The sequence below is a fragment of the Lipotes vexillifer genome, unplaced genomic scaffold (genome assembly GCF_000442215.2).
Source record: "Lipotes vexillifer unplaced genomic scaffold, Lipotes_vexillifer_v1.1 scaffold219, whole genome shotgun sequence".
In the NCBI taxonomy this organism is placed as follows: Eukaryota; Metazoa; Chordata; class Mammalia; order Artiodactyla; family Lipotidae; genus Lipotes; species Lipotes vexillifer.
The window spans coordinates 1,011,298-1,024,767 of record NW_006769244.1 but is presented as its reverse complement, the minus strand read 5'-3'; the positions used below and the strand labels follow the sequence as shown (position 1 = coordinate 1,024,767).

The following is a 13,470-nucleotide window of genomic DNA, read 5'->3' as shown; positions in this document are numbered from 1 at the left end:
GTGTAGCTTTGCAGCGGGTTGTGCAGGCTGATATGTCTCCTTCTAAGGGTTCTGTCTTTTATCTTCTTTGTTCTGACATAATTTTTTACATCACTGAGCCATGCTTCCATGTTTTAAAATATGAATGTATTTTTTTTTTTTTTTTTTTAAAGGAGAACTAAAAGGATAGTTATAAAGAGCTGTCAACACCTTTCCATCAGAAACCACCCATGAGAGGTAGAGAGGTTGAAGAGAGCGGGGGCAGGGCAGAAAGAAAAACTGCAGGAAATCAGGTACCCACAGAGGTGAGAATTTGGGATATAGAAGAGGAGGGAGAGGAGTATGATGCAGCTCCGCATGTTAGGACACTGTCTGGCTCTCGGTGCAGCTTGGAATGAGTCAGCCGTCTCAGAGTTAAGCTGAATGTAGAGGAAAGTTAGGAACCCGGGGGGTTGAGGTCAAGCAGACCTGGGTTCACATTCAAGCTCTCTCACCAATTAGCCACATACTAATGTCTCTGAGCCTCAGTTTTCTCATCTGTAACATGGGGGTAGTAGCACCTCATAGGATGGGGGTGAGACTTGGGGTGTCTGATACCTGGTAGACAGTATACAAATGGTGGTGCTATGATCACAGAAGAGTTATGTTTGGGGGACTTGTGGGGACCTTTTTCTTGCTTGAGGCCTTCTGCATATATCTTTCCAAGAGAGAACATACCACTTTAGCAAATCATGTGGTATGAATTGAACAAGGCCCTACTTTGTTATCAGAGGGAGGAGGCCCTGTCTCTGGCCATCTGTTCCTCTTTCTGGTCTCTTGTTGCTGGATCTGAACTAGCAACATTTTACTTTGCAAAAATGTGTCAATGCAGGAGAAGCAAGTTATGTTGGGAGGGGAGATCGAGGGGGAGGCCTCGAGTAGAAAAGTGTAGCTGGCTTTGGAGAGGACCTGAGGTGAGGCCAGAGAGGGTAAGCCCCAGACACTAGGGTGTTGGGCAGACATGAGTTTGAGGACACAACATCTACAAAGGAAGTAAGACAAAAAGTAGGAGCAGAGAAAGCAGGGACGACAAAGACAGGACAGGCTTCTGAACCTTAGAACTCCACCCAGGGCTACCTTGCTGGGTGGACTTCATTTTTATTTTTTTATTTTTTATTTTTTGCAGTACGCGGGCCTCTCACTGTTCCAGCCTCTCCCGTTGCAGAGCACAGGCTCCAGACGCGCAGGCTCAGTGGCCATGGGTCATGGGCCTAGCCGCTCTGTGGCATGTGGGATCTTCCCGGACCGGGGCACGAACCCGCGTCCCCTGCATCGGCAGGCAGACTCTCAGCCACTGGGCCACCAGGGAAGACCTGGACTTCATTTTAAGCTTTGAATTCCTTTCTGGATGATGACTGGTCCACCTGAGCAGGATGTTCCTCCCCAAGTCCCAAGTTTTTCATCTCTAAGATGGATAAAACCCAAGGCCTCCCTCATACATTGATTAGAACAAGTGAGGAGAGATCAGAACAGCTATCAAATTCTTGATTGTATTCCTTGAGGGATACATTAAGACACCCTCCTACACTGTTGGTGGAAATGTAAATTGGTGCAGCCACTGTGGAAAACAGTGTGGAGGTTCCTTAAAAAACTAAAAAATAGGGCTTCCCTAGTGGCACAGTGGTTCAGAATCCATCTGCCAATGCAGGGGACACGGGTTCGATCCTTGGTCCGGGAAGATCCCACATGCCGCGGAGCAGCTAAGCCCATGTGCCACAACTACTGAGCCTGTGTTCTAGAGCCCATGAGCCACAGCTGCTGAAGCCCGTGTGTCACAACGACTGAAGCCCACGTGCCTACAGCCCATGCTCCACAGCAAGAGAAACTACTGCAATGAGAAGCCCGCGCACGGCAACGAAGCGTAGCCCCCCGCTCGCTGCAACTAGGGAAAACCTGCACACAGCAATGAAGACCCAACGTAGCCAAAAATAAATAAAATAAACAAATTTATTTAAAAAAACAACTAAAAATAGAATTGCCATATGATCCAGCAATCCCACTCTTGGGCATATATCTAGAGAAAACTCTAATGTGAAAAGAAACATGTACCCCAATGTTCATAGCAGTACTATTTACAATAGCCAAGACACAGAAGCAACCTAAGTGTCCATCGACAGATGAATGGATAAAGAAGATATGGTGTATATATAATGGAATACTACTCAGCCATAAAAAAGAATGAAAAAATGCCATTCGCAGCAACATGGATGGGCCTAGAGATTATCATACTAAGTCAAGTTAGGTCAGACAGAGACAAACACCATATCATATCACTTATATGTGGAATCTAAAATATGACACAAATTTATTTATTTATAAAACAGAAACAGATTCAGAGACATAGAGAACAAACTTATGGTTACCAAAGGGGAAAGGGGGTGGAGGAGGGATACATTAGAAGTTTGGGGTTAGCAGATACAAACTACTATATATAAAATAGATAAACAACAAGGACCTACTGTATAGCACAGGGAATCATATTCAGTATCTTATAATAAACCAGAATGGAAAATAATATGAAAAAGAATATATATATATATATATATATATATATATATATATATATATATATAATATATCTGAATCACTTTGCTGTACCTCCAAAACTAACACAACACTGTACATCAACTATATTTCAATTTTTAAAAAAGAGATCCTTGAGGACACATTCCCTCTCCCCTAGGGCTTTGGAAGCGGCAGTCTCTAACCCTTGAAAGGACTCAGGCAGGTCTGTGGGAGCCAAAATGCATCAACCCTATTTCTAAACTTTCACTCTCTTTGACTGTGGCTGAATTAGTTGAGTTGTATTAACACAGGGGTAAATGCTGAATTCTGCGTGAGTCTGCTCTTCGTGCCTCAAAGACAATGCCCAGATGTTAATTTTATCCCAGATCTATTCTTGGCTTCTGAAGGTTCCTAAGCCCTTTGATATAGTGATTATCACTCAATCACTTAATACCTTAACAACAAAGTTTCTAGACAAAACAGCTATCCAGGTCATATCTTCTCTCTGAGCCTCAGTTTAATACGTAAAAGAAGGTCATCTGAACAACAACTAAGGCTCCTTATTGTGATAAAGTCCTACATCTCAAGAAGCAATGGCCCCAGGCAGTCCTCGGTGGGGATAATGCAGGGCACGTGGTTGACCGTACCAAGCAGGCAAAAGTAGGATAAAATGTGTGTCGAGCGTTCTCTCAAAGGGGAAGAATTAAGCCATTCACTCTTCTTTTACCTTTCGTTTAATACACATGTATTGAGCAGTCAGAATGCATAAAGGGGGACTTCCCTGGTGGCGCAGTGGTTAAGAATCCACCTGCCAATGCTGGGGACATGGGTTCGAGCCCTGGTCCAGGAAAATCCCACATGCCGCGGAGCACCTAACCTCGGGCACCACAACTACTGAGCCTGCGCTCTAGAGCCCGTGAGCCACAACTACTGAAGCCCGTGCTCCGCAACAAGAGAAGCCACTGCAATGAGAAGCCCGCACACCGCAACGAAGAGTAGCCCCCGCTCGCCGCAACTAGAGAACGTCCGCGTGCAGCAACGAAGACCCAACACAGACAACAATAAATAAATAAATATTTATTATTTATTTTTAAAAAAAGAATGCATAAAGAAAGAGCGCAGAAAAGACAGGTTCTGAGGAAGCTCCCGATGGAAGGAGGTGGGGCGGAGCACAGACTTCTTAGAAGGGCTTGTGCTGGGGGAGAGATTGTCCAGGCGGTGACATGGGATGTAATCTTTACCCTCTGATTTATAAAAACCCACCTAGTTTCTCTATAGGTACCTTTCATTTGTGAGGCAGTTAACCCTATTTTGGGCTCTAAACATTTGATCAGGGTGGCCATGGGATAAGAGAGAATCATGAAAAAGCACCCTCCACAAACATCATCTGATATCACTTATATGTGGAATCTAAAATAATGATACAAATGAACTTACAAAACAGAAATAGACTCACAGACATAGAAAACAAACTTATGGTTACCAAAGGGGAAAGGGTGGGGAGGGATAAATTAGGAGTTTGGTATTAGCAGATACAAACTACTATATGCATAAAATCGATAAACAACAAGGACCTACTGTATAGCACAGTGAACTATATTCAATATCTTGTAGTGGAAAAGAATCTGAAAAAGAATATATATATAAATAATAAAAATATAAATATATATATTATAAAAATATAAATATTATAAAGAATAATATATATATATATATATAAAGAATATAATATATATATATAATATATATATATATATATAAAGAATATAATATATATATATAATATATTATATATATTTATATAGAAATATAAATATTATAAAGAATATAATATATATATATATATTGCTGTACACCTGAAACTAACACAACATTGTAAATCAACTACACTTGAATTAAGAAAAAGGCACCCTCGCAACCGGTGCTCAGTCATCTGCGGGTCAGCACAGTCTCGAACTGGCAGATCCAGGATGAGGAAGCAGGTTCGATGATGTGTTCTAAGTTCCTAAATTGGCCTACCAGGGAAACGGCTGTCCTCACCGGAGAAGAGACTGGTGGTGAGAATGATGTTCCACACCCAACACTGGCCTCTGATCTGCCAGTAGAAGTGGCTGGACATGTAGCTAGAGATGCAGCAAGTCAGGGCATACAAGATGGCTGCTGAGTTAATGGCCCCAGGATGGTGCATACTGAACATGCCCAGCAGTGCCATGACAATAATGCCTGCAGGGTGGTAGTGGAAAGCCTGTGTTAGGTTTCATCCAACCCTCTTCTTGCAATTTCAGAGGAATCAGCTATCCCGCTTTCTCCCAGACCCAGGGCTTCCATCCAAACAATATCCCCCAGTTCTGTTGTCTAGAAAACCCACAATAGAATAAAATAGAATATACACATCCTTGCTAGAGCCATCCACCCCTTAGGTCTGCCCCTCACCTTGGACAGAAGAGAAGATCTGCAGATCTTTTTCTGAACAAACCACCTACTTAGTTCTACCCCTTGAGAGAAATCCCTGCTTCATTTTTTATCACCTCACCAGTGCCAAGGGCCAGGAACTGGGCACCCACCCCAAGCACAGCACAGAGCAGACCACGATATGGAGGGAAGTGGAAGACGTCTGTATAGATAATTTCCTAGCCATTGTCACCTTGGTCAAAGTCATCACCAGAACCTCCAGAGGTTGGCTCTTCATCCAAGTTGCACCAAGCCAGGTCTTTTCGAAGCACACGAATGAGAATGACAGCCACAAAACCCACCAGTAAAAGCACAAGCACTGTGGAATTGATGATGGACAACCAATGGATTTCCAGTGTTTGGGGAAAGAAACCGCCATCATCACCATGCACCTGTCACTCCAATGCTCACCTGACATCTCAGGCCAGCGCACGCTGTAGGTGTGGGTGAGGCCTAGGAACTTACCAGGTCGTAACCCATCTAGACTGGGGGGCTTGACGTCCCGCACTGAGACTCTGGCGCATATAATGCCGTCTTTGTGGAATTCTAGGTGGAAGTCTAAGTGGATCCAGAGTCCTGCCTTGTGGCTGTGAGGCAGGAAGCCGCTCTCTTCCATGTAGCCCACAAAGCCACGGACTGGCAAGTCGTCCACCACAAATTCAAAATAGTATAGTTCCTTTATGGCCTGGCGCAGCTGTTCCACCTACAAAGAGCAAGCCAGGAGTCAGACAAGGCTTCCCCAGGCATTGGATTAGAGCGGGGTTTCACCCTCAGCACTATTGACATTTTGGGCTGGATAATTCTTTGTTGTGACGCTGTCCTATGCCTTGTAAGATGCGCCGTCCCTGGCTTCTTACTAGATGTCAGTAGCGTCCCCCAGTAGTGACAATCAAAAATATCTCCAGGGGCTTCCCTGGTGGCGCAGTGGTTGAGAGTCCGCCTGCCGATGCAGGAGACACGGGTTCGTGCCCCGGTCCGGGAGGATCCCACATGCCGCAGGGCGGCTGGGCCCGTGAGCCATGGCCGCTGAGCCTGTGCGTCCGGAGCCTGTGCTCTGCAACGGGAAAGGCCACAACAGTGAGAGGACCGCGCACCGCAAAAAAAAAAAAAAAAAAAAAAAAAAAAAAATATATATATATATATCTCCAGACATATCTCCAAATGTCTCTGAGAGACAAAAGCCCCTGTTGCGGGACTTCCCCGGTGGTCCAGTGGCTAAGACCCCTTGCTCCCAATGCACGGGGCCCACGTTCGATCCCTGGTCAGGGAACTAGATCCTGCATGCCGTAATTTAAGATACTGTGAGCCGCAACTAAGACCCGGTGCAGCCAAATAAATAAATATTTTAAAAAAAGAAAAAGCCCCCTGTTGAGAACCACTGGTTAGACCCTCGTATGTTGAGATTCTCCGAAATGAGCAAGTATGACTTGACAGGATGAAGGGCTAGAGGAGGGATAAGGTGTAGGAAAGTCTGGAGTAGACTAAGAAAAAGTGCCCTAAGATAGAAATTGCTGAAGAAAAAAGCATGACAGGGAAAATGAGGTAGAGTGTACAGGAGCCAGTTAAAAAAGCCGAGAGGTAAGAATGGAAAAAAATGACTGCGTAGGAGTGATAGTTGGGACCTTATTACCAACAGAGAAGCTTCGATGGGCTTCCCTGGTGGCGCAGTGGTTGAGAGTCCGCCTGCCGATGCAGGGCACACGGGTTCGTGCCCCGGTCCGGGAAGATCCCACATGCCACGGAGCGGCTGGGCCCGTGAGCCGTGGCCGCTGAGCCTGCGCGTCTGGAGCCTGTTGCTCCGCAAACGGGAGAGACCACAACGGTGAGAGGCCCGCGTACAGCAAAAAAAAAAAAAAAAAAAAAAAAAAAAAGAGAAACTTGGAGTCAGGAGCCCTGGGTTCTGATATCAATTCTGCAATCCACTGTCCATGTAATCTTGAATCTACTTCTAAGCAAGTATGTTTCTTCATCAACCAAATGCAAATAATACTACCTGTCCTGCCTGCCGCATGAGGTTCTAGTTAGAATCAAATCAGATCATTTCCCATAAAGGTGCTTTGAAAACCAAAAAAAAAAAAAAAAAAAAAGCCGCCCTACACCTCTCCCCACCCTCCCAATCAGAGGGACAAGCCAAGGGCTGCAGTGGCCCCGTCTGCCTTCTTGCGGGTGTCAGTGCTGGGTTAGAAGCTCAGGTTATCCATGTGCATGAGCTAGGGAGTCTTTAAAATCCTAGCTTTTCCCCAATTTCTCCCTGAGTTTGGGAGGAAGTGGGTGAGACTGGCCTGAGGTACCTTAGGGCCATCTCTGCCTGTGGCTCTTTTCTCTTAAAAACTTCTTTTCTGGAGGTTGAAATGAATCTCCCCATCAATCTGTGATGGGGGGAGGAGGGATTATTATCTCTCATATTTCACAGACAGGAATAGTAAAGGATTAAAAGCTTAAGTAGTGTTCCCATGGTCATGTGGTGAATTAGTAACCGAGACAGGGAAAGGATTCAGGTTTCTGGTCCTTTCAGTTTTGTTGCCTCAGCATTAGATCTTGCTGTCTCTTTAAACCTCACATGTAGTTAGGAGTAGGGTCTGTAGCTGTGTATTAGTTCCATCTTAACTTTGCTCATTAAAAAAAAAAAGTGGGGCAACCCTTCCTTTCCTAAACTTCTACTGCAAATCTGCTTTGTGACTTTATTGGGCAAGACCTAAAAGATAGTCGAATTTTCCCCCAGCAGAGCTGAATACCCTTGTTCTTTTGGCTATTGGTATTCTGCAGCAGCTGTCTGATGGAGATGGAGAGCTCCAACAAGGATGGGCCGGAACTCCAGCTGCTGGTAAGCAAGTGTTCACTATTTATAGCGAGAGGGGGGCTGCAAAAGAGTGGAATTTTTTCCTTCTGAGTCGTTTTGATGCAACCAACAGGAAGTGGGCTCTGATAGATGCTAAATTTGATGACATGAATGAGGTCTATTACAGCACTTCTCAAACTTGTCTGTGCATCAGAATCACCCAGATGGGAGGGGCTTGTTGAAACACAGACTCCTGGGTACCACCCCCAGAGTTTGTGAATCAGTAGATCTGGGATGGGGCTTGAGAAAGTGCATTTCTAACAATTTTTTGGGTAATGCTGATGCTGCGGGTTGGAGAACCACTGCTTTATTGTAATGGGTGGAGTGTTCGGGCAAGGGCCATCGTTTATGGTAGCAGATTGAACCCAAGAAAGGCACTGACATGCACCAAAAGACTCTTTCTGGTGATCTTACTGTCCTTGTCCAATCAAAATCAGTCACTTCTGAGCCGGCATTTCCAGGGCAAAGGTATTATTTCATAAATAAAGAAAATGGCATAAGATTTAAAGGATAGGGTTCATAAGAAATATGTGTGTATATTATTTAATAAAAATTATTCCCTACCCCCACCGCCTTTCTCCAGTGAAAAAAGTGTGACTTGTTAGGTCATTTTATCACATCGTAATGTTTGGAGTCAAGACCGGCAGATTTCACCTCCACTTTCAACTCCAGCCAGAGACAAACACCGGCCTTGCCGGCTGAGGTATCCACCTTTGATCGATGGCCAGGAAAAAGCAAGCAGACAAGTCCTGGGAGAACATGGCTGATCTGCTAAGTAGACCAAGACTTTGGCTTTGGCCTCTCAATTTCTGGTATGAGATGGGCCTGTTTAAGTTTCCTGCTTCTTTTTGAATGAATTTTGATATTTTATATTTTCCTCAAAAATGATCCATTTCACTCAGACTTTGAAAATAGGAATACATATTTGTACAAATGATTTTTTACAAGAATTTTAATTTCTTACATACAAATATCAAGTCATTATCATTACTTTACACCTGAAACTAATATGATGTTATATGTCAAATACATCTCAATAAATAAAGTTAAAAAAAAGAGAATTATAGTTTCCTATATATGTGTGTTAATCCAGTTTCTAATTCCTAACTTTATTTGTATTTTTCCCCTTTTTCCTTGATTAGTCTAACTTAGTGGATTATTTATTATTGTAGCTGTTTTCTCTTTTCGTGATGAAACAGCTCTGGATTTCTTTATCGATATGAAGACCTGCAAAGGGTCTGAGATTTTATCCTATTTGCAAGCTAACAGGTTAGTTAGTCTGTTGGTAGAGCATGCAAGTCTCCCAGGTCCAAGACAGCTAGAGTATCAGCATTTTTGCCACTTCCCACAGGTCCTTGCCATGGAGGCCGCATGATGCTTTCTCACGTAGTAGGTTGGAGAAGATGAATCCGAATCCTAAGCTTAGCAAACTCAACTCTTTCATAAGGAAAGTAAGAATGCCTGCCCTTGGCTCCAGGTAGGGGCACTCTCTCTAGCTTCCCAAGCTGTTTGCTACACAAACCTCCTTGAAAAGATAAGTCTAGGACAAAAGTAGTCAGTGTGTCTGCTCCTGAGATGTGCAGAAATGCAAGCCACCCATGGGAGCACTGTCTCCCAACAATCAATTCCACTGACTTTGTTTTCAACATCATCATATTCTGCTTTCATTTTAAATTCTATTTTCCTTAGATTTTAAAAATTATTCTTTTTTTTAGTCTTCTTGAATAGTCACTTCCTTCATATTCATTCTTAAGCTAAAAAGGTTTTAAGATTATGACTTTTCCTCTGAATAAATCTTTGACTACATCTCATAGATGTTAATAAGTAGTGTTCTCTTGATCATTATTTGCTAAATTATCTAGCTTTTCTTTCTTATTTAGGAGGTTCCAAGGGTTTGAACAAAATGAATCAATCATCTTTGGCTCTGCTACTCTCTCAGTTTACTCTGGAAGCTACTGTCTTTTCCTCAAACTTTGTAGATTAAAGCCACAAAGCCATTTTTAATAGGATCTGTGTGACTTGTGTGCTAACAAGTTTACATTGCACTTTATTGCAGTTTAAGAGGAAGTGGGATTTGGAAGATGAAGGTTCAAGCCTGACTCTGCCACTTCATACTGGTAACCCAATAAATGCCCATTTTGAGTCTCACTTTTGTCTGCAAATGTCGGATTGAATTATATTATCTCTCATGTCCTTTTCAATTTATGACTCTAAGAGATTTGGAAGTAGTTTCAATTTCACTCTGAATGATTTCTAGGCTGACTTGTTAGTGGAAGCAACACGGTCAAGTGGAAAGCTCTCTGGCCTGAGAAACTGGAAAAGCTGAGTTCAACCCTTACCATGGGCAGCAAATGCTTGATTCCTCACATGTTTTCTTGTGTGATGCTTTCAGAGGAAAGAAAATCACATGGCCCTGGCAGCTCATTTCCTCCCCTTTTTGTAGCAAGAAGCCAGCTCAGTTGGTCAGAGTTAACTAAGGAAGAAAGAGCCTGGGACTTCCCTGGTGGCGCGGTGGTTAACAATCTGCCTGCCAATGCAGGGGATATGGGTTCGAGCCCTGGTCCGGGAAGATCCCACATGCCATGGAGCAACTAAGCCTGTGAGCCACAACTGCTGAGCCTGCGCTCTAGAGCCCGCGAGCTGCAACTACTGAGCCCGCGTGCCACAACTACTGAAGCCTGCATGCCTAGAGCCCGTGCTCCATAACAAGAGAAGCCACCGCAGTGAGAAGCCCGCACACTGCCAGGAAGAGTAGCCCCTGCTTGCTGCAACTAGAGAAAGCCCGCGTGCAGCAACGAAGACTGAACACAGACAAAAATAAATAAATAAAATAAATAAATTTTTTTTAAAAAAAGGGAGGAAGAGCCTGATGCTGGAGGCTGAGCCTGGGAGCTTCCCCATTCTAACATGGCTGTCTGTTTCATGGCTCAGGAAGCTCCATTACTACAGAATTACCTAGATGTTCCCGTGCTTTCTCTAAATGTGTGTAGAGCACTAAAGGCATGGAACACCTCTCCTGGGATCTTTCCATGATGTGTCTGCCTCCTATGCTGAGTCCCACACACCTCTCTGGGGCATGATGGGACCTCAGAGACCCACCAACACCCGTTACTTCTATGCTTTTAAGTTTCCCCCTGATAACCTATTTTTAATTAACACCATGTGTGCTGTTAATATGTGTGTTCCTGTCCTTTTCGTACAACCCACACTGTTTTGGTTTTTTTTAAATAAATAAATTTATTTATTTATTTATTTTTGGCTGCGTTGGGTCTTCGCTGCTGCGTGGGCTTTCTCTAGCTGCGGTGAGCGAGCGTTACTCTTCCTTGCGGCGCGTGGGCTTCTCATTGCGGTGGCTTTTCTTGTTGCGGAGCACGGGCTCTAGGCGCGCGGGCTCAGTAGTTGTGCCTCACGGGCTCTAGAGCTCAGGCTCAGTGGTTGTGGCGCCCGGGGTTAGTTGCTCCGCGGCATGTGGGATCTTCCCGGACCAGGGCCCGAACCCGTGTTCCCTGCACTGGCAGGCGGATTCTTAACCACTGCGCCACCAGCGAAGTACCCAACCCATACTGTTTGGTACTAAGTGCTTTACACACAGCATTTCATTTAATCCCCATAACGAGCTTGACTGTCAGGTATATTATCCCCATTTACAAACAGGAGAAACCTAGTGCTCAGAAAAGTTCAGCAATTTGCTGGAAGAGGCAGAGCTAGAGTTTGAATCAAATTGTTTGGTTTTCAGGCCTGTGGTTTTAACTCTAAAAGGGCTCCATTCACATCCTAGACATCACAGATAATTTTCCTGCAGCTGGCACAAAAGGGTCTTATTTTACAAAAAAATCAGTATGTTAAGACAACTTTTTTAATAGATGAAGATAAAGCGTAAGGGATGCCTTTTCCAATTTGTCTAAAAGCACCGTGTGGATAAGCAGTAGCTCTGATGTAACACGACTATGTCGTAAGAGGCAATGAATACATGGTGATGAAAATGTTTTTAGGGTTTGTTTTTTATTAAGGAAAGGTTCAATTCAAGATGCGTTCAGCACTCTTGAGAATGCAAAGCCCAGTCTCAGAGGGAGGAGGGAAGGAAGGGCAGGGCTGGCGGTGGTGTTTCAGGAAGCCCAATACCTTGACCTCTGAGATCCTAAGTCCATAACATTCAAGGTAACCGCAGCTTCTCATTCTTTCCCTGCTGCTCTGTTGACACGATTTCCCAGATCTCACAGGAAAATTATTGGGAGCTCTAGTGTCTGTGAGAGTTCCACAGCACTGCTGCTTAAAGAAATTAATTTGTTGTCCTCCTGGTGACATGGTAGTCTGTGACTAAGAACACCCGTATTACAAAGGCAGGTGGGGGACATCTTCATTTCTAGGAAATTAACTTTATTATGTTTCATGAGCTAAAAATGACCCTTTGGATCCATAGTGCTACAGACCCACATGGGTCTGTAGAGATTCCCTACCTTCCTAACAGCATTTTGTTACAAAATACTCTTTAATTCTTTTCCATAAGGCTCAAATGTCCTACTTTGACATGCTATTTTCAGTTTTTGTGAGCAAAATACTCTTCTGAGACTTGCCAGCACTCACATTAACTCATTCCTTTCTTTTCTCCTGGCTCAGCAAATAACAGATTCTCCAGGGTCCGAGCAGGGCCTAGTCTTCTAGATTCCCCCTTGACTCGCCTGTCATCTGGTTTAAGCAGATTCTCACTTCAGGGGAGCCAGCAGTCCTCCAAGTGTCCCCGGAGGACTTGTGATAGCAAATATGTGTATATACTCTCAACACCCAGATATGTATAAGTATGCATCCTCGCTGGGCGATGTGCTAAAACAGTGAGGTGAATGGCCTCATTGGGCTTGTGAAGTAAAGCACAAGACTTTGCTGGTATACCTAAACGCAGATGCACGGAGAGCCACACAGAAACACATGCACAACCATACAGAAATAGATACATTACCCAGAGACAGCAGATGGAGGCTTGGAGGACTTCCTATAAGAGGTATATGTCAGGGAGGAAGAAATTTTCCTCTACCCTTCTAGGTTCTTTTGGTTGGTCTAAGAATTAATTTGACATGAGATGGATGAACAGGAGAAAATCAAACAAAAGTTTAATAACATGCATACAAGGGGGAGACCCAGAAGTGCCAAAACAGCCGCCCAGACTCAGAGACCCAGAAGTGCCAAAACAGCCACCAGACTCGCCAAAAGAGCCGAAACCCTCACCTTAAAGACCATCCTCAGTTAAAGACAAAAGAGGATGTTGGGAGTGGTGGTTTGGGATCTCAAAGGGGGAGGAAGGCAATTGACATGGAGATGGAAAAGCAAATGTTTGGTGAACAAATGTTTGCTGGGCCCTGCAGAGATAACAAGACACGGAGAGGAATTTTAACAAACAGACCTTGCCAGGTTCCTCCTTGTCTGCACACCTAGTTCATACTATAGTTACCTATGGTGAAGGCTCCCTTCCTGGAACTGGTCCTCTATCTTCATCCTTTAGGCAGTTAGGGGGAAGATCAAAGGTTCTTCTTGAGTCTTTTGGGCCTTGATTGTTTTAAGCTCAAAATAATCCACATGCCAAAGAGAAATTTTGGGGGTGGTGAATTCTGCTCCCCTACACCAACAAATACCTTCAATAGACTTTTTTTTTTTTTTTTTTTTTT

General features: G+C 44.0%; 1 pseudogene; it reads right to left on the bottom strand.

The window, feature by feature from the left end:
* Positions 1 to 13,045, bottom strand: part of LOC103072327 (transmembrane 9 superfamily member 1-like) — a 24,862-nt pseudogene extending 11,817 nt beyond the window's left edge.
* Between the last annotated feature and the right edge of the window lie 425 nt (positions 13,046 to 13,470).